The following is a 27,481-nucleotide window of genomic DNA, read 5'->3' on the forward strand; positions in this document are numbered from 1 at the left end:
CGGGAGTCAAAGGGTCTGACACGTGGGGAGAGTTAGTCGGCATAACTTCCCCCTCGTCAGATTCCTCTGGTGATAAATTTATAAAATATGATCTTTATTGCTTAAAGTGAAATCAGTACATTTGGTACACATTCTAAGAGGGGGTTCCACAATGGCTTTTAAACATAATGAACAAGGAGTTTCCTCTATGTCAGACATGTTTGTACAGACTAGCAATGAGACTAGCAAGCTTGGAAAACACTTTAAATCAAGTTAACAAGCAAATATAAAAAACGGTACTGTGCCTTTAAGAGAAACAAATTTTGTCAGAATTTGAAAAACAGTGAAAAAAGGCAGTAAATCAAACAAAATGTTTAGTGTGTATAATAAGCTAACAGAGCATTGCACCCACTTGCAAATGGATGATTAACCCCTTAGTTCAAAAACGGATCAAAAAACAGAATTTATGTTTACCTGATAAATTACTTTCTCCAACGGTGTGTCCGGTCCACGGCGTCATCCTTACTTGTGGGATATTCTCTTCCCCAACAGGAAATGGCAAAGAGCCCAGCAAAGCTGGTCACATGATCCCTCCTAGGCTCCGCCTACCCCAGTCATTCGACCGACGTTAAGGAGGAATATTAGCATAGGAGAAACCATATGGTACCGTGGTGACTGTAGTTAAAGAAAATAAATTATCAGACCTGATTAAAAAAAAAAAACCAGGGCGGGCCGTGGACCGGACACACCGTTGGAGAAAGTAATTTATCAGGTAAACATAAATTCTGTTTTCTCCAACATAGGTGTGTCCGGTCCACGGCGTCATCCTTACTTGTGGGAACCAATACCAAAGCTTTAGGACACGGATGAAGGGAGGGAGCAAATCAGGTCACCTAAATGGAAGGCACCACGGCTTGCAAAACCTTTCTCCCAAAAATAGCCTCAGAAGAAGCAAAAGTATCAAACTTGTAAAATTTGGTAAAAGTGTGCAGTGAAGACCAAGTCGCTGCCCTACATATCTGATCAACAGAAGCCTCGTTCTTGAAGGCCCAAGTGGAAGCCACAGCCCTAGTGGAATGAGCTGTGATTCTTTCGGGAGGCTGCCGTCCGGCAGTCTCGTAAGCCAATCTGATGATGCTTTTAATCCAAAAAGAGAGAGAGGTAGAAGTTGCTTTTTGACCTCTCCTTTTACCGGAATAAACAACAAACAAGGAAGATGTTTGTCTAAAATCCTTTGTAGCATCCAAATAGAATTTTAGAGCGCGAACAACATCCAAATTGTGCAACAAACGTTCCTTCTTTGAAACTGGTTTCGGACACAGAGAAGGTACGATAATCTCCTGGTTAATGTTTTTGTTAGAAACAACTTTTGGAAGAAAACCAGGTTTAGTACGTAAAACCACCTTATCTGCATGGAACACCAGATAAGGAGGAGAACACTGCAGAGCAGATAATTCTGAAACTCTTCTGGCAGAAGAAATTGCAACTAAAAACAAAACTTTCCAAGATAATAACTTAATATCAACGGAATGCAAGGGTTCAAACGGAACCCCCTGAAGAACTGAAAGAACTAAATTGAGACTCCAAGGAGGAGTCAAAGGTTTGTAAACAGGCTTGATTCTAACCAGAGCCTGAACAAAGGCTTGAACATCTGGCACAGCAGCCAGTTTTTTGTGAAGTAACACCGACAAGGCAGAAATCTGTCCCTTCAGGGAACTTGCAGATAATCCCTTTTCCAATCCTTCTTGAAGGAAGGATAGAATCCTAGGAATCTTAACCTTGTCCCAAGGGAATCCTTTAGATTCACACCAACAGATATATTTTTTCCAAATTTTGTGGTAAATCTTTCTAGTTACAGGCTTTCTGGCCTGAACAAGAGTATCGATAACAGAATCTGAGAACCCTCGTTTCGATAAAATCAAGCGTTCAATCTCCAAGCAGTCAGCTGGAGTGAAACCAGATTCGGATGTTCGAACGGACCCTGAACAAGCAGGTCTCGTCTCAAAGGTAGCTTCCAAGGTGGAGCCGATGACATATTCACCAGATCTGCATACCAAGTCCTGCGTGGCCACGCAGGAGCTATCAAGATCACCGACGCCCTCTCCTGATTGATCCTGGCTACCAGCCTGGGGATGAGAGGAAACGGCGGGAACACATAAGCTAGTTTGAAGGTCCAAGGTGCTACTAGTGCATCCACTAGAGCCGCCTTGGGATCCCTGGATCTGGACCCGTAGCAAGGAACTTTGAAGTTCTGACGAGAGGCCATCAGATCCATGTCTGGAATGCCCCACAGCTGAGTGACTTGGGCAAAGATTTCCGGATGGAGTTCCCACTCCCCCGGATGCAATGTCTGACGACTCAGAAAATCCGCTTCCCAATTTTCCACTCCCGGGATGTGGATAGCAGACAGGTGGCAGGAGTGAGACTCCGCCCATAGAATGATTTTGGTCACTTCTTCCATCGCTAGGGAACTCCTTGTTCCCCCCTGATGGTTGATGTACGCAACAGTTGTCATGTTGTCTGATTGAAACCGTATGAACTTGGCCCTCGCTAGCTGAGGCCAAGCCTTGAGAGCATTGAATATCGCTCTCAGTTCCAGAATATTTATCGGTAGAAGAGATTCTTCCCGAGACCAAAGACCCTGAGCTTTCAGGGCTCCCCAGACCGCGCCCCAGCCCATCAGACTGGCGTCGGTCGTGACAATGACCCACTCTGGTCTGCGGAATGTCATCCCTTGTGACAGGTTGTCCAGGGACAGCCACCAACGGAGTGAGTCTCTGGTCCTCTGATTTACTTGTATCTTCGGAGACAAGTCTGTATAGTCCCCATTCCACTGACTGAGCATGCACAGTTGTAATGGTCTTAGATGAATGCGCGCAAAAGGAACTATGTCCATTGCCGCTACCATCAACCCGATCACTTCCATGCACTGAGCTATGGAAGGAAGAGGAACGGAATGAAGTATCCGACAAGAGTCTAGAAGTTTTGTTTTTCTGGCCTCTGTCAGAAAAATCCTCATTTCTAAGGAGTCTATTATTGTTCCCAAGAAGGGAACCCTTGTTGACGGGGATAGAGAACTCTTTTCCACGTTCACTTTCCATCCGTGAGATCTGAGAAAGGCCAGGACAATGTCCGTGTGAGCCTTTGCTTGAGGAAGGGACGACGCTTGAATCAGAATGTCGTCCAAGTAAGGTACTACAGCAATGCCCCTTGGTCTTAGCACAGCTAGAAGGGACCCTAGTACCTTTGTGAAAATCCTTGGAGCAGTGGCTAATCCGAAAGGAAGCGCCACGAACTGGTAATGTTTGTCCAGGAATGCGAACCTTATGAACCGATGATGTTCCTTGTGGATAGGAATATGTAGATACGCATCCTTTAAATCCACCGTGGTCATGAATTGACCTTCCTGGATGGAAGGAAGAATAGTTCGAATGGTTTCCATCTTGAACGATGGAACCTTGAGAAACTTGTTTAAGATCTTGAGATCTAAGATTGGTCTGAACGTTCCCTCTTTTTTGGGAACTATGAACAGATTGGAGTAGAACCCCATCCCTTGTTCTCTTAATGGAACAGGATGAATCACTCCCATTTTTAACAGGTCTTCTACACAATGTAAGAATGCCTGTCTTTTTATGTGGTCTGAAGACAACTGAGACCTGTGGAACCTCCCCCTTGGGGGAAGTCCCTTGAATTCCAGAAGATAACCTTGGGAGACTATTTCTAGCGCCCAAGGATCCAGAACATCTCTTGCCCAAGCCTGAGCGAAGAGAGAGAGTCTGCCCCCCACCAGATCCGGTCCCGGATCGGGGGCCAACATTTCATGCTGTCTTGGTAGCAGTGGCAGGTCTCTTGGCCTGCTTCCCCTTGTTCCAGCCTTGCATTGGTCTCCAAGCTGGCTTGGCTTGAGAAGTATTACCCTCTTGCTTAGAGGACGTAGCACCTTGGGCTGGTCCGTTTCTACGAAAGGGACGAAAATTAGGTTTATTTTTTGCCTTGAAAGGCCGATCCTGAGGAAGGGCGTGGCCCTTACCCCCAGTGATATCAGAGATAATCTCTTTCAAGTCAGGGCCAAACAGCGTTTTCCCCTTGAAAGGAATGTTAAGTAGCTTGTTCTTGGAAGACGCATCAGCCGACCAAGATTTCAACCAAAGCGCTCTGCGCGCCACAATAGCAAACCCAGAATTCTTAGCCGCTAACCTAGCCAATTGCAAAGTGGCGTCTAGGGTGAAAGAATTAGCCAATTTGAGAGCATTGATTCTGTCCATAATCTCCTCAAAAGGAGGAGACTCACTATCGACCGCCTTTATCAGATCATCGAACCAGAAACATGCGGCTGTAGCGACAGGGACAATGCATGAAATTGGTTGTAGAAGGTAACCTTGCTGAACAAACATCTTTTTAAGCAAACCTTCTAATTTTTTATCCATAGGATCTTTGAAAGCACAACTATCCTCTATGGGTATAGTGGTGCGTTTGTTTAAAGTGGAAACCGCTCCCTCGACCTTGGGGACTGTCTGCCATAAGTCCTTTCTGGGGTCGACCATAGGAAACAATTTTTTAAATATGGGGGGAGGGACGAAAGGAATACCGGGCCTTTCCCATTCCTTGTTAACAATGTCCGCCACCCGCTTGGGTATAGGAAAAGCTTCTGGGAGCCCCGGCACCTCTAGGAACTTGTCCATTTTACATAGTTTCTCTGGGATGACCAACTTGTCACAATCATCCAAAGTGGATAATACCTCCTTAAGCAGAATGCGGAGATGTTCCAACTTAAATTTAAATGCAATCACATCAGGTTCAGCCTGTTGAGAAATGTTCCCTGAATCAGTAATTTCTCCCTCAGACAAAACCTCCCTGGCCCCATCAGACTGGGTTAGGGGCCCTTCGGAAATATTATTATCAGCGTCGTCATGCTCTTCAGTATCTAAAACAGAGCAGCCGCGCTTACGCTGATAAGTGTTCATTTTGGCTAAAATGTTTTTGACAGAATTATCCATTACAGCCGTTAATTGTTGCATAGTAAGGAGTATTGGCGCGCTAGATGTACTAGGGGCCTCCTGAGTGGGCAAGACTCGTGTAGACGAAGGAGGGAATGATGCAGTACCATGCTTACTCCCCTCACTTGAGGAATCATCTTGGGCATCATTGTCATTATCACATAAATCACATTTATTTAAATGAATAGGAATTCTGGCTTCCCCACATTCAGAACACAGTCTATCTGGAAGTTCAGACATGTTAAACAGGCATAAACTTGATAACAAGTACAAAAAACGTTTTAAAATAAAACCGTTACTGTCACTTTAAATTTTAAACTGAACACACTTTATTACTGCAATTGCGAAAAAACATGAAGGAATTGTTCAAAATTCACCAAATTTTCACCACAGTGTCTTAAAGCCTTAAAAGTATTGCACACCAAATTTGGAAGCTTTAACCCTTAAAATAACGGAACCGGAGCCGTTTTGAACTTTAACCCCTTTACAGTCCCTGGTATCTGCTTTGCTGAGACCCAACCAAGCCCAAAGGGGAATACGATACCAAATGACGCCTTCAGAAAGTCTTTTCTAAGTATCAGAGCTCCTCTCACATGCGACTGCATGCCATGCCTCTCAAAAACAAGTGCGCAACACCGGCGCGAAAATGAGGCTCTGCTTATGCTTTGGGAAAGCCCCTAAAGAATAAGGTGTCTAATACAGTGCCTGCCGATATTATTATATCAAAATACCCAGATAAAATGATTCCTCAAGGCTAAATATGTGTTAATAATGAATCGATTTAGCCCAGAAAAAGTCTACAGTCTTAATAAGCCCTTGTGAAGCCCTTATTTACTTGCTGAATAAACATGGCTTACCGGATCCCATAGGGAAAATGACAGCTTCCAGCATTACATCGTCTTGTTAGAATGTGTCATACCTCAAGCAGCAAGAGACTGCACACTGTTCCCCCAACTGAAGTTAATTGCTCTCAACAGTCCTGTGTGGAACAGCCATGGATTTTAGTGACGGTTGCTAAAATCATTTTCCTCATACAAACAGAAATCTTCATCTCTTTTCTGTTTCTGAGTAAATAGTACATACCAGCACTATTTCAAAATAACAAACTCTTGATTGAATAATAAAAACTACAGTTAAACACTAAAAAACTCTAAGCCATCTCCGTGGAGATGTTGCCTGTACAACGGCAAAGAGAATGACTGGGGTAGGCGGAGCCTAGGAGGGATCATGTGACCAGCTTTGCTGGGCTCTTTGCCATTTCCTGTTGGGGAAGAGAATATCCCACAAGTAAGGATGACGCCGTGGACCGGACACACCTATGTTGGAGAAAAACGATATAGACGTTTTTTAACAGTCACACCAAACTGCCACAGCCTTGCTGTGGGCCTACCTTCCCCAACAAACGATTTTGGAAAGCCTAAGAGCCCTTTAGAGATGTCCTATAGCATTCAGGGGACTCCTGGAGTTAGCTGGATGTCTCAGTCTGTAAAAGTTACTGCGCAAAAAAGCGCTAAATGAGGCCCCTCCCACTCATAGTAACACAGTGGAAAGCCTCAGGAAACTGTTTCTAGGCAAATTTAAGCCAGCCATGTGGAAAAAACTAGGCCCAATAAAGTTTTATCACCAAAGTATATATAAAAACGCTTAAACATGCCAGCAAACGTTTTATATTGTAAATATAAAAAAAAGAGTATTACCTCAGAAAGTAAGCATGATACCAGTCGCTATTAAATCACTGTATTCAGGCTTACCTTACATAAATTTGGCATCAGCAGCATTTTCTAGCATTCACATCTTCTAGAAAAATCTTAACTGCACATACCTCATAGCAGGATAACCTGCACGCCATTCCCCCGCTGAAGTTATCTCTCTCTTCAGTCATGTGTGAGAACAGCAATGGATCTTAGTTACAACCTGCTAAGATCATAGAAATCACAGGCAGATTCTTCTCTTTTTCTGCCTGGAACAAAATAGTACAACTCCGGTACCAATTAAAAATAATAAACTTTTGATTGAAGCAAAATAACAGCTACATTTCACCACTTCTCTCTTACTACCTCCATGTTTGTTGAGAGTTGCAAGAGAATGACTGGATATGGCAGTTAGGGGAGGAGCTATATAGACAGCTCTGCTGTGGGTGTCCTCTTGCAACTTCCTGTTGGGAATGAGAATATCCCACAAGTAATGGATGATCCGTGGACTGGATACACCTTACAAGAGAAAGCCCTTTTAAGGTCTGGTAAAAGAGCTGATTACTTTGTAATGGAGAATAGGGTAGGGACTTTTATTATTTTGGGGGTTATTTTATTAGGGGGCTTAGATTAGGTGTAATTAGTTTAAAATTCTTGTAATATTTTTTTATTTTCTGTAATTTAGTGGGGGGTTTGAATTTAGTTTAGTTTATTTAATTGTAGGTATTGGTAGCTAATTTATTTAATTAATTTAATGATAGTGTAGTGTTAGCTTTAATTGTAACTTGTAACTAATTTTGTAATTATTTTAGCTAGGTAGTTAAATAGTTATTAACTATTTAGTAGCTATTGTACCTAGTTAAAATATATACAAAGTTGCCTGTAAAATAAAAATAAATCCTAAAATAGTTACAATGTAATTATTAATGATATTGTAGCTATATTATGGTTTATTTTATAGGGAAGTATTTAGTTTTAAATAGTATTAATTTAGTTAATAATATTATTTAGATTTATTTAATTAATATTTAAGTTAGGGGGGTGTTAGGGTTAGTGTTAGACTTAGGTTTAGGGGTTAATAATTTTATTATAATGGCGGCGGTGTAGGGGGGGCAGGATAGGGGTTAATAAATTTATTATAGGTGGCGGCGGTATAGGGGGGGCAGGATAGGGGTTAATAGGTATTATGTAGGTGGTGGCGGGGTCCGGGAGCGGCGGTTTAGGGGTTAACATTTATTATAGTTGCGGCGGGGTCTAGGAGCAGCGGTTTAGGGGTTCACATATTTATTATAGTTACGGCGGGGTCCAGGAGCGGCGGTTTAGAGGTTAACATATTTATTATAGTTGCGGCGGGGTCTGGGAGCGGCGGTTTAGGGGGTAATAACTTTATTTAGTTGCGGCGGTGTAGGGGGGGGCAGATTAGGGGTGTTTAGACTTGGGGTACATGTTAGGGTGTTAGGTGCAGACATCTCCCATAGGAATCAATGGGATATCGGGCAGCGGCGAACATGAGCTTTCGCTATGGTCAGACTCCCATTGATTCCTATGTGATTGAAATCCAGGTACGCTGGCCCGGAATAGTGGCGAGAGTACCTGGTCGTAGTTTGATAACTACCAAAAGTAGTCAGATTGTGCCAAACTTGCATTCTGAACATCTGGAGTGACGTAAGCATCGATCTGTGTCGGACTGAGTCCGGCGGATCGAAGCTTACGTCACTATATTCTACTTTGCCGGGCAGTAGGGGTTGATAACTAAGGCGAATCAGCCTCGCCACAAATACGCTGCGGAATTCCAGCGTATTTGCGGTTGACGGCTTGATAACTAGAGGTCCATGACTTCAGCCAGAGCCCGACGGGCCTGAACAGAAAAGGCCGAAGCCTTAGCACTTAGGCGAATAATCTGCCTAATAGCATCACAGATAAAAGAATTAGCAACCCTCAAGGCCGTAAATCTTTCCTGAGTAACGTCGAGGGGACCTCTCCACCCCGATCAATCCTATAAGGAGTCACACCAGAAGGGAGTTTCTCCAGCAACCGTGGCAACGGCCGCCTCCGGTTAAAACAAATATCCCATATGTTGAAACAACTTTCTTAACAGAGTTTCCATCTTGAGAGTCCAGGACCGGGAACGATTTGTTAAAGGGAGAAGAGAGGAACAATCCAGTACCATTCATTCTTAATATGTTCGCCATCTAACAGGAGCAGGGAAGGATAAGGTACCACCCTGTACTCAAACTTTACCCAATTTAGGAATTAATGGTTCCTCAGGCAATTTGGCCTCTGGACCCACTGAATTCACAAAAAAACTTCCTTTAGAAGAAAGCGCAAATTCCTAAAACTAAAGTCTGGTTTCTCCGCAGCCGGAGGTTTAGAGGCAGCAGACTCCGACCCAGAATGTTCATACTCTGAAGTCTCAGAAAGAACTTCATCTTCTGATAACCCTATCAGTTAAATCCAATAAATTATTTGATGTACTCTGGGAAGGAGTGCAATACGTAACCTATCGCTTGTGCTTAGCAGGGCGAGGTAAAGCATTAAAGGCCGCAGACACCGCCGTCTGAGCTGCGCAGTAAAGTCTGGTGAAAAATGGCTCACTCCAGAAGGAGGATCAGCAATGCACAGGAAACGGCATGTGTAGAGAGATAAGCATGTAGGGTACGCACCTCACTGGACGACAACTCCACAGAGGTGGATGGCTCAGTGGTATTAAACATGTTTGATATTATCACATTATGAAGGCATATAGAACATAATTGAGGGGGCGGTAAGGCCTCCTCACATTATAAAAAGGAATTACTCTTTAGGAACAGAGGGTGTGCCCTCTAAGTAACAGAATCCTCCATCGCTAGTGCAATAACCGGAGAATCATAAAAATAAAACATTTTATTAAAACAAACTGCACCTTTATATCCCAATGGCTGTGGTACTCACCACCTCCCATGACCCAGACAGTACAGAAAGTAAGGACTCCTCTCTGATAAGACACCCGGTCAGGAAAGAGGGAAGAATCATATGGTGCACAATGCAGAACCGTCCCTGCTATGAGAAAAAGTGCGCCAAGCTTGTAAGCTGCATGGCTTCTAAAGTGAAAGTGAAACCTGTATATTCCATAACAGCCTATGAGCCCATAACATCTCACACATAAAAGCAACATAAAATCAAATAAACATATCAGATGATTCCCCCCTGTTCAATAATCCCCCTCAAGAGATATTAACCCTTGATTCTATACAGATAAAAGGAGTCACACTGTGACCCTGTCTTCTAGCGTTATCATAATTGAATAAAAAAATTAAACAATCTTACTAGAGTCTATGCCGTGGAACAGGAACACAGCCTTTCAAGTGTGACAGGTTAGTAGCATCGCTCCTGACATGGACTTGAGAGCAGAAAGCAGGCAGCGAAACTCGTAAACGCTGATTGCTTAAAGGGACATAATACTCATGCTAAATCACTTGAAACTGCTGCAGTATAACTGTAAAAAGCAGACAAGAAAATATTACCTGAGCATCTCTATGTAAAAAAGGAAGATATTTTACCTTACAACTTCCTCAGCTCAGCAGGGTAAGTTCTGTGTAAAAAGTTATGCTGCAGGTTAAAAAAAAAAAAAAAAAAAAAAAAAGAAGAAATGAACAGCAGCCAATCAGCATCAACAGTGCTGAGGTCATGAACTCTTTTACTGTGATCTCATGAGATTTAATTTACCTCTCATGAGATTTCATAGTGAACTTCCTTAAACTGAATAGGGAAATAAGATGAGTGTTCACGAAGCTCACTCCTTTAGCTGTCCCGGGACAGACATACTGATTTGCTGCTTAGAAGTCCTTTACAATTGGATGTGGCTACTGAAGAACTTTTGAGGTAAAATATCTCTTTTTTACATAGAGATCATGTTCAGGTGATATTTTCTAGTCAGCTTTTTACAGCTATGTTGCATCACTTTCAAGTGTTTCAATATTTGGGTATCTTTCCTTTTAAGGAGCTGTTAATATGAGTCGGGATGGTTTCACAGGAGAACTCCGTCTGCATCTCCGGACTCTAACTTTCACCCATGCTCTCACTGAGAGGCTGACCAGACTACTTAAAATTCTAGTCCCATTACGGAGAGGACTACCCTCCATAAGAGACTACTCCGAAACTTCCGACACTTCTCTGCCAACTTCCTGTGACGAAAGGCAAAGAATGACTGGGGGATGAGGGGAGTGGGGGAGGTATTTAAGCCTTTGGCTGGGGTGTCTTTGCCTCCTCCTGATGGCCAGGTTCTTAATTCCAACAAGTAATGAATGAAGCAGTGGACTCTCCTCCCATTAAGATGGAAACACCTCAATATGTGCTCAACAACATCTCTTGAGTACAGTGATATCACCCATGAATAGTTTTGTGGGTTCTCAGGGGGCTAAAAGGCCTTATTTTTAGGGGGCGCATTCCAGTTTTCCAACTTGGAATTTTCACATCTGTCATCATGCACCCATGTCCTATTTGGGACATTTTCTGAAGCTATCCAATGTAATTAACCCCCATCAAACCATATATTTTTGAAAAGTAGACACCCTACGCTATTTGAAATGCTGGTATTTTAACACTTTTCATGCACTGATTTAACCACCAGTCTTTGTCAAACTTTTGGGTAGTCATTTTTTTGTGTAGTTTTTCACACACATTGTACTTTAGGCATGGATTCTCAGTTCTTGTTATGTGCTACTGCCAAAGAACATCAATATTTGTTCAGCAAGGTCTCCTGAGTACAGTAATACCACCTATGCATAGGTTTGTTGGGTTGTTTGGGGTTTGCAATGCCAAACCTCTGACTTGAGTATAACTTATCTTCTTTGACTATCTACTTTTGGTGGGATTTTTCTTACATATCCCAATTTATTTGCTTGCCATGAACGTGCATATATTTCAGAAGTTGAGACCCCAAGGTATTGTATATGGGGTGTTTTGACGCCTTTGATGCAACTGTTTTAGCCCAAAAAATTTGAGAAAGTGTGTGGTGGTATTTTTTTTTATTTTTACACACACATTGCTTTTTGGTTATGATTTAGGAGAGCCTGTTGTAAGTTATTGCAAAAAAAACACTCCAGGTTGTTTTCTGCAAGACCTTCTGAGTACACCTATGCCCCCCATGCATAGGTTTGCCAGGATTTTGGGAAGTTTCTGTTACAATTTTATGACTTGTAAATTTAGTTAAAAGTGAGAGTATTTCTTTTGATAGGCCTATCTTTAGTTTGGGGCCTATCACATACCCCATTTTTATTTATTGCCATGAACGTGTATATTTTTGAAATGTTGACACCCAAAGGTATTGTATATGCTGTGCTTTGATGCCTTTAATGCAACCGTTTTAGGCAAACAAATTGGAGAAAGTGTATGGTGGTAATTTTCCAATTTTCATTTTTACACACACATTGCTTTTTGACAATGATTTAGGAGAGACTATTGTAAGTTATTGAAAAAAAAAACACTCCAGGTTGTTTTCTGCAAGGCACCCCGAGTACACCTATGCCCTCCATGCATAGGTTTGACAGGGGTTTTAGTAAAAAAAAAAAACAGCCCCAATTTTAAAACTTATAAAAAAAATAGAGTAGTAAAATGTAAAAATCTGGCACAGTAAAAGTAAAAAACAAACAAAACAAAAAAAAAACTCTAATAGTGAACATAACCAGAAAAAGAACAACAGCAAATGTATTTATTTTTTAAAAATGGACCATTGTATGATACCGCTTGAAGCAATCCCCAATGCAGAGTCCAGTCTGTACAGGGCAATCAGGACAGTAATATATGGTGTCCCTTCTCTGCCCCCTCTTGGTACAGACTATGCTTTTTTTTTTGTGGTTTCTGCTTTGCGGCAGTAGGGGGGGGTAAAAAATAAAATGGGTAGCCCCAAGTCTGCTCTCTCCCATCACCGCCCCAAGGAGCAGGTGCATTGTGGTACAAAATCACCAAAATGATCTGGAGCTGAAACTGTAAAAAAACAGAATTTATACTTACCTGATAAATTTCTCTCTCTTGTGATGAATCGAGTCCACGGATTCATCCATACTTGTGGGATATTCTCCTTCCCTACAGGAAGTGGCAGAGAGAGCACCCACAGCAGAGCTGTCTATATAACTCTTCCCTTAGCTCCACCCCCCAGTCATTCGAAAGAAGGCTAGGAAGAAAAAGGAGAAACTATAGGGTGCAGTGGTGACTGAAGTTTTTTAAATAAAAATATACTACCTGTCTTAAAGGGACAGTCTAGGCCAAAATAAACTTTCATGATTCATAGACAGGGCGGGCCGAGGACTCGATACATCACAAGAGAAAGAAATTTATCAGGTAAGCATAAATTCTGTTTTCTCTTGTAAGATGTATCGAGTCCACAGATTCATCCATACTTGTGGGATACCAATACCAAAGCTTTAGGACACGGATGAAGGGAGGGACAAGACAGGTTCCTTAAACGGAAGGCACCACTGCTTGTAGAACCTTTCTCCCAAAAATAGCCTCTGAAGAAGCAAAAGAATCGAATTTGTAAAATTTGGAAAAAGTGTGAAGCGAAGACCAAGTCGCCACCTTACAAATCTGTTCAACAGAAGCCTCATTTTTAAAAGCCCATGTGGAAGCAACTGCTCTAGTAGAATGAGCAGTCATTCTTTCAGGAGGCTGCTGGCCAGCAGTCTCATAAGCCATATGGATGATGCTTTTCAGCCAAAAAGAAAGAGAGGTAGCCGTAGCCTTTTGACCTCTCCGCTTACCAGAATAGACAACAAATAATGAAGATGTTTGACGGAAATCTTTGGTTGCTTGTAAGTAGAACTTTAAAGCACGAACCACATCAAGATTGTGCAACAGACGTTCCTTCTTTGAAGAAGGATTAGGACACAGCGAAGGAACAACAATTTCCTGATTGATATTCCTATTAGAAACAACCTTAGGAAGGAATCCAGGTTTGGTACGTAAAACCACCTTATCTGCATGGAAAATAAGATAAGGTGAGTCACACTGTAAAGCAGATAACTCAGAAACTCTTCGAGCCGAAGAGATAGCTACTAAAAACAAAACTTTCCAAGATAGAAGCTTAATATCTTTGGAATGCATAGGTTCAAACGAAACCCCTTGAAGAACTTTAAGAACCAAGTTTAGGCTCCATGGTGGAGCAACAGGTTTAAATACAGGCTTGATCCTGACCAAGGCCTGACTAAACGCTTGAACGTCTGGGACATCTGCCAGACGTTTGTGTAAAAGAATAGACAAAGCAGATATTTGTCCCTTTAAGGAACTAGCTGATAATCCCTTCTCCAATCCTTCTTGGAGAAAGTACAAAATTCTAGGAATCCTAATCTTACTCCATGAGTAACCCTTGGATTCACACCAACAAAGATATTTGTGCCAAATCTTATGATAGATTTTCCTGGTGACAGGCTTTCTAGCCTGAATCAGGGTATCAATGACCGACTCAGAGAAACCACGCTTTGATAGAATCAGGCGTTCAATCTCCAAGCAGTCAGACGCAGAGAAATTAGATTTGGATGCTTGAACGGAACTTGGATTAGAAGGTCCTGCCTCATTGGCATAGTCCACGGTGGAACAGATGTCATGTCCACCAGGTCTGCATACCAAGTCCTGCGTGGCCACGCAGGTGCTATCAGAATCACCAAAGCTCTCTCCTGCTTGATTCTGGCAACCAGACGTGGGAGGAGAGGAAACAGTGGAAATACATAAGCCAGATTGAAGGACCAGGGCACTGCTAGAGCATCTATCAGTACCGCCTGGGGATCCCGGGACCTGGACCCGTAACAAGGAAGTTTGGCGTTCTGTCGGGACGCCATCAGATCCAATTCTGGTGTGCCCCAATAGCTGAGTCAGCTGGGCAAATACCTCCGGATGGAGCTCCCACTCCATCGGATGAAAAGTCTGACGACTTAGGAAATCCGCCTCCAAGTTCTCTACCCCTGGGATATGGATTGCTGAGAGATGGCAAGAGTGATCCTCCGCCCATCGGATAATTTTGGTTACCTCCATCATCGCAAGAGAACTCTGTGTTCCTCCTTGATGATTGATATAGGCTACACTCGTGATGTTGTCCGACTGAAATCTGATGAATTTGGCCGCAGCTAGCTGAGGCCACGCCTGAAGCGCATTGAATATCGCTCTCAGTACTAGAATGTTTATCGGTAGGAGAGATTCCTCCTGAGACCATAAGCCCTGTGCTTTCAGGGATTTCCAGACTGCACCCCAGCCTAGCAGGCTGGCATCTGTCGTTACTATGAGCCACTCTGCGGAAACATATTCCCTGAGACAGGTGGTCCTGAGACAACCACCAGAGAACAGAATCTCTGGTCTCTTGGTCCAGATGCAGTTGAGGAGATAAATCTGCATAATCCCTATTCCACTGTTGGAGCATGCATAGTTGCAGTGGTCTGAGGTGTAGGCGGGCATAAGGAACTATGTCCATTGCCACTACCATAAGTCCGATTACCTCCATACACTGAGCCACTGATGGCCGAGGAATGGAATGAAGAGCTCGGCAAGTGATTAAAAGTTTTGATTTTCTGACCTCCGTCAGAAATATTTTCATTTCTACCGAGTCTATCAGAGTCCCTAGGAAGGAAACTCTTGTGAGAGGGACGAGAGAACTCTTTTTTATGTTCACCTTCCACCCGTGAGATCTCAGAAAAGCCAACACGATGTCCGTGTAAGACTTGGCTAGCTGGAAAGTCGACGCCTGAATTAAGATGTCGTCTAGATAAGGCGCCACTGCTATGCCCCGCGGTCTTAGAACCGCCAAAAGGGACCCTAGCACCTTTGTGAAAATTCTGGGAGCCGTGGCCAACCCGAAGGGAAGGGCCACAAACTGGTAATGCCTGTCCAGAAAGGCGAATCTGAGGAATTGATGATGATCTCTGTGAATAGGGATGTGTAAATACGCATCCTTTAAGTCCACAGTAGTCATATATTGACCCTCCTGGATCAGAGGAAGAATAGTCTCCATCTTGAAAGATGGTACTCTAAGGAATTTGTTTAGAATTTTGAGATCCAAGATTGGTCTGAAAGTTCCCTCATTTTTGGGAACCACAAACAGGTTGGAGTAAAAACCTAGCCTTTGTTTCGCTCTTGGAACTGGGCGAATAACTCCCATGGTATGTAGGTCTTCTACACAACGTAAGAACGCCTCTCTTTTTGTCTGGTTTGCAGACAATTGAGAAATGTGAAATCTCCCCCTTGGGGGGGAGTCTTTGAAGTCCAGAAGATATCCTTGGGACACCATTTCTAACGCCCAGGAATTGTGAACATCTCTTGCCCAAGCCTGAGCACAGAGAGAGAGTCTGCCCCCTACTAGATCCGGTCCCGGATCGGGGGCTACCCCTTCATGCTGTCTTAGAGGCAGCAGCAGGCTACTTGGCCTGTTTACCTTTGTTCCAAGCCTGGTTAGGTCTCCAGACTGACTTGGATTGGACAGAATTCCCCTCTTGCTTTGCTGCAGGGGAAGCTGAAGCGGGACCACACTTGAAGTTCCGAAAGGAACGAAAATTATTTTGTTTGGTCCTCATCTTATTTGTTTTATCCTGAGGGAGGGCATGGCCTTTCGCTCCAGTGATGTCTGAAATAATCTCTTTCAGTGCAGGCCCGAATAGGGTGTTTCCTTTGAAAGGGATGTTCAACTATTTAGATTTTGATGACACATCAGCAGACCAGGACTTAAGCCATAACGCCCTGCATGCTAAAATGGCAAAACCTGAATTATTTGCCGCTAATTTAGCCATTTGGAAAGCGCCATCTGTAATGAAAGAATTAGCTAACTTAAGGGCCTTAATTCTATCCATAATATCCTCTAATGGAGTCTCCACCTGGAGAGCCTCTTCTAGAGCCTCAAACAAGAAAGCAGCTGCAGTAGTTACAGGAACAATGCATGCAATAGGTTGGAGAAGAAAACCTTGATGAACAAAAATTTTCTTTAGGAGACCCTCTAATTTTTTATCCATAGGATCTTTGAAAGCACAACTGTCTTCGATAGGTATAGTTGTACGCTTAGCAATAGTAGAAATAGCTCCCTCCACCTTAGGAACAGTCTGCCACGAGTCTTGTATGGTGTCAGATATGGGAAACATTTTCTTAAAAACAGGAGGGGGAGCGAACGGAATACCTGGTCTATCCCACTCCTTAGTAACAATAGTCACAATCCTCTTAGGGACTGGAAAAACATCAGTGTAAACAGGAACCTCTAAATATCTGTCCATTTTACACAATTTCTCTGGGACCACTATAGGGTTACAATCGTCTAGAGTAGCTAATACCTCCTTGAGCAATAAGCGGGGTGTTCAAGCTTAAATTTAAAGGCCGTCATATCAGAATCTGTCTGAGGGAGCGTCTTTCCTGAATCAGAAATCTCTCCCTCAGATAACAAATCCCTTACCCCTACTTCAGAACATTGTGAGGGTATATCGGATACGGCTACTAAAGCGTCAGACGGCTCAGCATTTGTTCTTAACCCAGAGCTGTCACGCTTTCCTTGTAAACCAGGCAGTTTAGAGAAAACCTCTGTGAGGGTTTTATTCATAACTGTGGCCATGTCTTGTAAAGTAAATGAATTAGACGCACTAGAGGTACTTGGCGTCACTTGTGCGGGCGTTACTGGTTGTGACACTTGGGGAGAGCTAGATGCTAAACCCTCATTTCCTTCTAACTGAGAATCATCTATTGCAATATTTTTAAGTGCTAAAATATGCTCTTTATAATTTAGACATATCAGTGCAAGTGGGACACATTCTAAGAGGGGGTTCCACAATGGCTTCTAAACACATAGAACAAGGATTCTCCTTGGTGTCAGACATGTTAAACAGGCTAGTAATGTAACAAGCAAGCTTGGAAAACACTTTAATCAAAGTAAATAAAAACGGTACTGTGCCTTTAAGAGAAAAAAATCTGCACAAACTCTGCAAAACAGTGTAAAAAAGCAGTAAACACAACAACATTTTTACAGTAGCATTATAAAGCCTTAGCAACTTTGCACCACTATGCAAATAAACAATTAACCCCTTAATGTAAAAACCGGATTGAAAAAACTTCAAAACCAGTAAAATAACGTTCAGCACCTTGCCACAGCTCTGCTGTGGCGCCTACCTGCCTTTAGGAACGATTTGTGGGGAAAAAAACCTCTTTACAGCCCTCAAATACAGCAGGAATCTCTGGAGAAGTAGCTGGATGCTTCTGAGGTAAATAAACTGTGCAACTGAAAATAGGCCCCTCCTACCTCACCCGAAGTTATGGGGCCTAAAAAAAGACCACAGAGTGTTTCTTAAACTAGACATGTGGGTTAATAACCCTTAAACAAGCCACAAAGACCCCTTAAAGTCCCTCAAAAAACGTTTTATTTGTAATTGAACCAAAACGTTTTTTCCTATTAGTGTCACCAGTAACTATGAGCCCTTTCAAGCTTGGATTCCTCTTTTACTGAATACAGCTTACCTTTCCCTCATGGGGATATTGCCAGCCTTTTCTAGAAATAACACAGTCTCTAGAAAAAAATAGACTGAACATACCTTAATGCAGTTTTGCCTGCAAACTGTTCCCCCAACTGAAGTTTTCCTGTACTCTTCAGGCCTTGTGAAAACAGCAGTGGATCTTAGTTACAAAATGCTAAGATCATCATCCTCCCTGCAGAAATCTTCATCTCTTTTCTGCCAGAGAGTAAATAGTACACACCGGTACCATTTAAAATAACAAACTTTTGCTTGAGAAAATAAAAACTAACATTTTTGTCACCACACTCACTTTGCCCTTCCTAGCAGTTAAGCAGGCAGAGAGAATGATTGGGGGGTGGAGCTAAGGGAGGAGCTATATAGACAGCTCTGCTGTGGGTGCTCTCTCTGCCACTTCCTGTAGGGAAGGAGAATATTCCACAAGTATGGATGAATCCGTGGACTCGATACATCTTACAAGAGAAAGTCTGTTTCATTCTGTGGTTTGCTTTTTTGAACAACAAAAAAGCGTTGTGGGTTGCAATCTGCATTAGTTAAACTGCAACCTTTTTGTACCAGTCCCTTGTCTTCCGCATAATTAGGTAGGGCTGCAACAGCTGATCTGCCAGATCAACCCCACCCATATGCCGGTTATAAGACTTGATGCACACTGGCTTCCTTATGATCTCAGCTCTGCCACGTACAGAGACCGCCACCGTCCTCTCTGTGTGAATGGTGGTAAGAAGGTATATATCCTACTTGTCTCTGTACTTAAGTGCCAACAGCTCCTCTTGGTGCAGAGCTGATGTCTCCCCCCTTCGTAGCCGGGTGCGTGCAAGTTGTCATGGGAAACGTGCACAGTTCTTTTTAATTGTACCGCAAGCTACTGTATCAAAGCAATACAGTAGCTTGAACAAAAGGACACTTGTATAATAATTATCTAAGTACAATTGATAACCTTTGTTCATTAGGGTAATATCAGGTCCCAGACAATCTTGCCAGTGGTTCCCATATGTTCTGGGCAACCTGGAGGGTCAAAGTGGCTATCCTTTCCCACCCGGAAGGCCTGAGTTTACCCAGTCTTGCTCTCACAGAGCTTATACACCTTTACCCCATACCAGGAGCACTTGGAAGGAATATACTGCTTGAATCCCAGCCTTCCCTTATACTTCATTAGGGATTCATCAACGCATATATTCCTTCCAGGTGTATAAGTCTCTGCAAACCTGGCAGCAAAGTGGGTAATCAGGGGGCGGATTTTATACAGCCTGTCAAATTGGGAGTGCTCCCTAGGGGGGGCACAGGCTGTTGTCGCTGAAGTGCATGAAACGTAGAATCATTTCATACCTCTTCCTCGACATACTCTGGGAGAAAATGAGGGTAGAGCAGATGGGGCTACTGCTCCAGTAGGAGCGAATGGAGGGTTCCTTTATGATGCCCATCAGCATAGTCAATGCCCAGAATTTTTTAAATTCTGGCACATTGATGGTGGCCCATTGCTGCTTTGCCAAATATGTTTCAGGCTTTGCAGCACGGAACTGATGGGCATATAAATTAGTTTGGGCGACAATGTTCCCCAATACATCATCGCCCAGAAACACCTCCAGAAACTGTTGGGGGCTAAATCCTGCAACATCCATATTGATGCCAGGCTTTGTTGTGAAGAGTGGGATATCTGGCCTCTGGAGATGAGGTGTTACCCACTTTTCAGCGACAATGGCAGCAACACGCCTCCTTCTGGCAGGGGGCTGGCAGGGGGGCTAGCAGCCACAGATACATCACTATCAGTTGAGACTGCATCTAATGATGTACACAGGCATATGAGCATATGGCAGGGTCAAAATTGGGGTCTTAGTCAGACATAGAGGCATCCTATATAGCTACATATTTTTTGTGTCATTTTTTTTTTGTCACAGAAAAAAAAAATTACTAAACAAAAAAAAAACACACAAAATTTAAATTTAAATGAACTAAATGGCTTTGAAAAGAGCCTTTGGGGCTCGCAAAAAAATTACTAAAAAAAATTAACCCCTAAAAAAATGCAGACAGCAAAAAGTACAGCTATGCTACTGACGGTGATTTATAGTGATCACTGGCAAGCTAGGGATTAATGGCTCTGAAAATTAAATTAGCTAAATGGCGACTTCCGGTAGGAGGAGCAAGTGCATGCTGTTGGCCCGCGCTCTCCTACAAGCCGACGAGAGTTCCAGGTTTCGTCGACCTGCCAGCTTCCTTGACCGAGACGCTAACCCCTGGTCTGGATACCTTTGATGCCCTACACTGGTGGGGCCTAGTGGGCGGAAGTCACCACAACGGCTAAAGGCTGGCTAGCCGTCGCTGGGGAGTCCAGATCGCTGGGGTAGGAGCACACAGGCCAAGTGGGAGCAAAGCTGGGAATCTAGCTGTAAAAGTCCCTCTGATACACAGGGTGAAGTTAAGTCAACCTGCTTGTGTAAACATTTATGTGCAGTTAAAACAGCAGGGTAGATCCCAGTAAATTTGATCAGCTATTGACCCGTGGGTTTAAAGGGATACCTGCGACGATCAACAGTAATATTCTGTGTGCCCAGGATTAAGATCAGCGCAAAACTGTCTTAACTTTACACCGTGGAGATCTTTTCCCCCTCCCTTAGGAACAAATTATATATTAAGTGAGGGAGGCCTGCAATAGTAGGAGGAAGCTCTCAGTTCATTAAAACCCTCAATTGCAAAAGGAGAGGGAAGAGGCACTTGGCATGAAAGTAGGAATGGGATCTATAAACCATGAGTGTGATATATCCTCTCGCCCTGATACAAGTTAAAAGAGAAAGATATAGAAAAGGGAAAAACTTTTGACAGTCATTATTGAGCCATTAGCTGCTAAAAGGTATTGTGTGTGGTGGACATTTGTGTCACTTCAGAGGGCCAAACTCTGTGGTGCTCTGCTTGAACTTGCCCAAGTTGAATACCCTGTCTAAAAAGGGCAGCTTTTTGAGCCCAAAGAGACTATTGTAATACAAGCAATATGAATGAACTTAGCTATATTATAAGAACACTGTTTAACGATGGCTGAAAGTTGAAGAAGATCTTTAATTTTGTCTAAAAAGGGCAGCTTTTTGAGCCCAAAGAGATTATTGAAATGCAAGTAATGTGAATGTCTATAGCTATATTATAGGAATATTGTTTAACGGCCGTTGAAAACTGAAGTCTTCTCACTTTTCAGAGAGTTAATAAAGGCTGGGTTGGGATTGTTAGATACAAGGTAACCTAGTATAGCTCCTAGCAGATATTAGTTTGACTATTGGTAATAAGAGAAGCCCTGATACTAGGAAGGTGTTTGATTCCCTAGTCATTTAAATGGTTCAATGACTGCAGTGAGCATGATATTAGCATATCTAACTAACAAATTAAATAGATTACCAGTGGTAAGAATAGCCAGGCCAATAAGCCCATTGCTGTGATAATCTAATCCATTAGGCCCCAGTGAATGGTAGATACTGTATCTGCATGAAAAGTGACTGCATATCAAACATATTGAAAGCTGTAGAAATATTTAGATACCTTGATAATTATAGAGGTGCTTGTCCTTTACTTTAAGGTGCCCAGTTGATTGTGTTGAGTTGGACACCATTGTACTTAGTTTTTAACACAGCCAGATGACTGGTTGAAAGAAACAGAATTTATGCTTACCTGATAAATTACTTTCTCTTACAGTGTATCCAGTCCACGGATTCATCCTTACTTGTGGGATATTCTCATTCCCTGCAGGAAGTGGCAAAGAGAGCACACAGCAGAGCTGTCCATATAGCTCCCCCTCAGGCTCCGCCCCCCCAGTCATTCGACCGACGGTTAGGAGAAAAAGGAGAAACCATAGGGTGCAGTGGTGACTGTAGTTTTAAACAAAAAATTTTTTTTTTATCCTGACTTAAATGCCAGGGCGGGCCGTGGACTGGATACACCGTAAGAGAAAGTAATTTATCAGGTAAGCATAAATTCTGTTTTCTCTTACAAGGTGTATCCAGTCCACGGATTCATCCTTACTTGTGGGATACCAATACCAAAGCTTTAGGACACGGATGAAGGGAGGGAACAAGTCAGGTAACCTAAACGGAAGGCACCACTGCTTGCAAAACCTTTCTCCCAAAAATAGCCTCCGAAGAAGCAAAAGTATCGAATTTGTAAAATTTGGCAAAAGTATGCAGTGAAGACCACGTCGCTGCCTTACAAATCTGTTCAACAGAAGCCTCATTTTTGAAAGCCCATGTGGAAGCCACAGCTCTGGTGGAATGAGCTGTAATTCGTTCAGGAGGCTGCTGTCCAGCAGTCTCATAAGCCAATCGGATGATGCTTTTCAGCCAGAAGGAAAGAGAGGTAGCAGTCGCTTTCTGACCTCTCCTCTTACCAGAATAGACAACAAACAAGGATGATGTTTGTCTGAAATTTTTAGTTGCTTTTAAATAGAATTTTAAAGCACGAACCACATCAAGATTGTGTAATAGTCGTTCCTTCTTAGAAACTGGATTAGGACACAGAGAAGGAACAATGATTTCCTGGTTAATATTCTTATTAGAAACAACTTTCGGAAGAAAACCAGGTTTGGTACGCAAAACAACCTTATCTGCATGGAACACCAGATAGGGTGAATTACACTGCAAAGCAGACAATTCTGAAACTCTTCGAGCAGAAGAAATAGCTACCAAAAACAAAACCTTCCAAGATAATAACTTAATATCTATGGAATGTAAAGGTTCAAACGGAACCCCTTGAAGAACTGAAAGAACTAAATTAAGACTCCATGGAGGAGCCACAGGTTTATAGACAGGCTTAATTCTGACTAAAGCCTGTGCAAACACTTGAACGTCAGGTACTTCTGCCAGACGCTTGTGTAACAGGATAGACAGAGCAGATATCTGTCCCTTTAAAGAACTAGCTGACAAACCTTTCTCCAATCCTTCTTGGAGAAAAGACAATATCCTGGGAATCCTAATCTTACTCCACGAGTAACCCTTGGATTCACACCAACAAAGATATTTCCGCCATATCTTATGGTAAATCTTCCTGGTGACAGGCTTTCTAGCCTGGATCAGAGTATCTATAACCGATTCAGAGAACCCACGCTTAGACAGAATTAAGCGTTCAATCTCCAAGCAGAGAAACTAGATTTGGATGCTTGAATGGACCTTGAATTAGAAGATCCTGCCTCGATGGCAGTGTCCAAGGTGGAACAGATGACATGTCCACTAGGTCTGCATACCAAGTCCTGCGTGGCCACGCAGGCACTATCAGAATTACCGAAGCCTTCTCCTGTTTGATTCTGGCTACCAGCCGAGGGAGAAGGGGAAACGGTGGAAAGACATAAGCCAGAATGAAGGACCAAGGCGCTACTAGAGCATCTATCATTGCCGCCTTGGGGTCCCTGGACCTGGATCCGTAAAGAGGAAGTTTGGTGTTCTGACGGGACGCCATCAGATCCAATTCTGGAATGCCCCATAGCTGGGTCAGCTGAGCAAAAACCTCCGGGTGGAGTTCCCACTCCCCCGGGTGAAAAGTCTGGCGACTTAGAAAATCCGCCTCCCAGTTGTCTACTCCTGGGATGTGAATTGCAGATAGGTGGCAGGAGTGATCCTCCGCCCATTTGATGATCTTGGTTACTTCCTTCATCGCTAGGGAGCTCTTTGTTCCTCCCTGATGATTGATGTACGCTACAGTCGTGATGTTGTCCGACTGAAATCTGATGAATTTGGCCAGCCGCTAGTTGAGGCCATGCCTGGAGCGTGTTGAATATCGCTCTCAGTTCCAAAATGTTTATCGGGAGAAGAGATTCTTCCCAAGACCATAGGCCCTGAGCTTTCAGGGAGCCCCAGACCGCGCCCCAGCCTAACAGACTTGCGTCGGTCGTTACAATGATCCACTCCGGTCTGCGGAAGCACATTCCCTGAGACAGGTGATCCTGAGACAACCAACAGAGAAGAGAATCTCTGGTTTTCTGGTCCAGTTGGATTTGAGGAGACAAATCTGCATAATCCCCATTCCACTGTTTGAGCATGCACAGTTGCAGTGGTCTGAGATGAATTCGGGCAAAAGGACCACGTCCATTGCCGCAACCATTAATCCGATTACCTCCATGCACTGAGCTACAGAAGGCAGAGGAATGGAATGAAGAACTCGGCAAGTAGTTAAAAGCTTTAACTTCCTGACCTCCGTCAGAAATATTTTCATTTCTACCGAGTCTATTAGTGTTCCCAGGAAGGGAACCCTTGTGAGCGGGGACAGAGAACTTTTTTCGACGCTCACCTTCCACCCGTGAGACCTTAGAAAGGCCAGAAAAATGTCCGTATGAGCCTTGGCTCTGTGAAAAGACGACGCCTGTATTAAGATGTCGTCTAGGTAAGGTGCTACTGCAATGCCCCGCGGTCTTAGTACCGCTAGGAGGGACCCTAGCACCTTTGTAAAAATTCTGGGAGCAGTGGCCAACCCGAAAGGAAGGGCCACGAACTGGTAATGCTTGTCCAGAAAGGCGAACCTTAGGAACTGATGGTGATCTTTGTGGATAGGAATATGTAGGTACGCATCCTTTAGATCCACGGTAGTCATATATTGACCTTCCTTGATCATCGGCAAAATTGTCCGAATGGTTTCCATTTTGAATGATGGAACTCTGAGGAATTTGTTTAGAATTTTTAGATCCAGGATTGGCCTGAAAGTTCCTTCCTTTTTGGGAACTACAAACAGGTTTGAGTAAAAACCAAGTCCTTGTTCTGCAATTGGAACTGGATATATCACTCCCATCTTTAGTAGATCTTCTACACAGCGTAAGAACGCCTGTTTCTTTGTCTGGTCTGAAGACAAACGAGAAATGTGGAACCTTCCCCTTGGAGGAGAGTCCTTGAATTCTAGAAGATATCCCTGAGCAACGATTTCTAATGCCCAGGGATCTGGGACATCTCTTGCCCAAGCCTGAGCAAAGAGAGAGAGTCTGCCCCCTACCAGATCCGGTCCCTGAGCGGGGGCCACCCCTTCATGCTGTCTTAGTAGCAGCCGCAGGCTTCTTGGCCTGTTTACCTTTGTTCCAGCCCTGCAAGAGTTTCCAGGTTGCTTTGGGCTGTGAAGCGTTACCCTCTTGCTTTGCGTTTGCAGAGATTGAAGCAGGGCCGCTCCTGAAGTTGCGAAAGGAGCGAAAATTACCCTTGTTTTTGGCCTTAAACGGTCTATCTTGCGGGAGGGCATGGCCCTTTCCCCCAGTGATATCCGAAATAATTTCTTTCAACTCGGGGCCAAAAAGGGTCTTTCCCTTGAAAGGAATATTTAGTAATTTTGTTTTGGACGACACGTCAGCCGACCATGATTTGAGCCAAAGCGCTCTCCGCGCCATAATGGCAAAACCAGAATTTTTTGCCGCTAACTTAGCTAATTGTAAAGCGGCATCTGTGATAAAAGAATTAGCCAGCTTTAGGGCATGAATTCTATCCATGACTTCGTCATATGAAGTCTCCCTCTGGAGCGACTCCTCCAGTGCCTCAAACCAAAAAGCCGCTGCAGTAGTTACAGGAATAATGCAGGCAATCGGTTGAAGAAGGAAACCTTGTTGAACAAATATTTTCTTTAGTAAACCTTCTAATTTTTTATCCATAGGATATTTGAAAGCACAACTGTCTTCTATTGATATGGTTGTGCGCTTGGCTAGTGTTGAAACTGCTCCCTCTACCTTAGGGACCGTCTGCCACACGTCCCGCCTGGGGTCAGTTATGGGGAACATTTTCTTAAAGATAGGGGGGGGGGAAAGGTACACCTGGTCTCTCCCACTCCCTAGTCACAATATCCGCCACCCTCTTCGGGATCGGAAACGCATCAGTGTATACAGGGACTTCTAGAAACTTGTCCATTTTACACAATTTTTCTGGGACCACCATGGGGTCGCAATCATCCAGCGTAGCTAAAACCTCCTTAAGCAGTACGCGGAGGTGTTCCAGCTTAAATTTAAATGCTAAGGAATCTGATTCTGCCCGCTGAGAAACCTTTCCTGTGTCAGAAATTTCTCCCTCGGACAGCACATCCCTCACTGCCACTTCAGAGTGTTGTGAGGGTACAACGGATAAATCATCCAAAGCTTCTGATTGCTCATCCTCTGTTCTTAAAACTGAGCTATCACGCTTTTTAGGAAAAACTGGCAGTTTGGATAGAAAAGCCGCAAGGGAATTATCCATGACTGCTGCTAATTGTTGTAATGTAATAGGGGCCAATGCGCTAGAGGTACTAGGCATCGCTTGCGCGGGCGTAACTGGTGTCGATACATGGGGAGAGGAAGGAGGACTATCCTCATTACCTTCCGTTAAAGAATCATCTTGTGCAACATTTTTAAGTGTCACTGCGTGGTCTTTAAAATGCTTAGATACCTTAGCACACTTTAAACACAAATGTAAATGGGGTTCCGCAATGGCTATTAAACACATAGAACAACGTCTATCTGAAGGCTCTGACATGTTAAACAGACTTAGACAGCACTCAAATACAGAAAAATACAATTTTAGAAAAAACAGTACTGTGCCTTTAAATAATAAAAAGCGCACACTTTTTTACTAAATCTCAAAAAATAACCCAATCTTTATGAAATTTTCACCATATGATCCTAATGCTTTGAAATGATGAAATGATTGCACAGTGAATTTCAAGTCAATTAACCCCTTAATGGCCAAACCGGAGCAAAGTAAAGCTGGCAACCGGTTAGCAAACTACAGCACCATGCCACAGCAATCTGCTGTGGCCCTACCTTCCTTGGGGATTAGTTTTGATAGAAAATAAGCCTCTATGAAGTCCTCAAGTAATCTTTGGACCCTCCACGTGAAGCTGCATGAAGCTGTCTGCAATAACAACTGCGCAATTGAGGCGCGAAATTTAGGCCCCCTCCCTCTCCACTCTGGAGTTGTGGGGCCTTTACAAGCCTAAATAGGTGTCTAAATATATGCCATGTGGAATAAACCCCATAAAACAAATTTTTGTTATAAAATAATCGATTGTCCCTTAACAGTGTCCACCAGTGTTTTGAGCCCTTTTAAATAAGCCTTCCTTCTATACTAAGTCTCAGAATATGGCTTACCTTCCCCACATGGGGATTCTTGTCAGTCTTCTAGCATTACTAAGTCTTGACTAGAAAAAAATGACTGAACATACCTTATAGCAGTTAAGCCTGCAAACTGTTCCCCCCAACTGAAGTTTTCTGGTACTCCCCAGTCCTGTGTGGGAACAGCAATGGATTTTAGTTACAACATGCTAAAATCGTTTTCCTCTCAGCAGAAATCTTCATCACTTTCTGCCACAGAGTAAATAGTACAAACCGGCACTATTTTAAAAATAACAAACTCTTGATTGAAGAAATAAAAACTACAACTCTAACACC

Source organism: Bombina bombina, chromosome 4, assembly GCF_027579735.1.
Source record: "Bombina bombina isolate aBomBom1 chromosome 4, aBomBom1.pri, whole genome shotgun sequence".
Taxonomy (NCBI): Eukaryota; Metazoa; Chordata; class Amphibia; order Anura; family Bombinatoridae; genus Bombina; species Bombina bombina.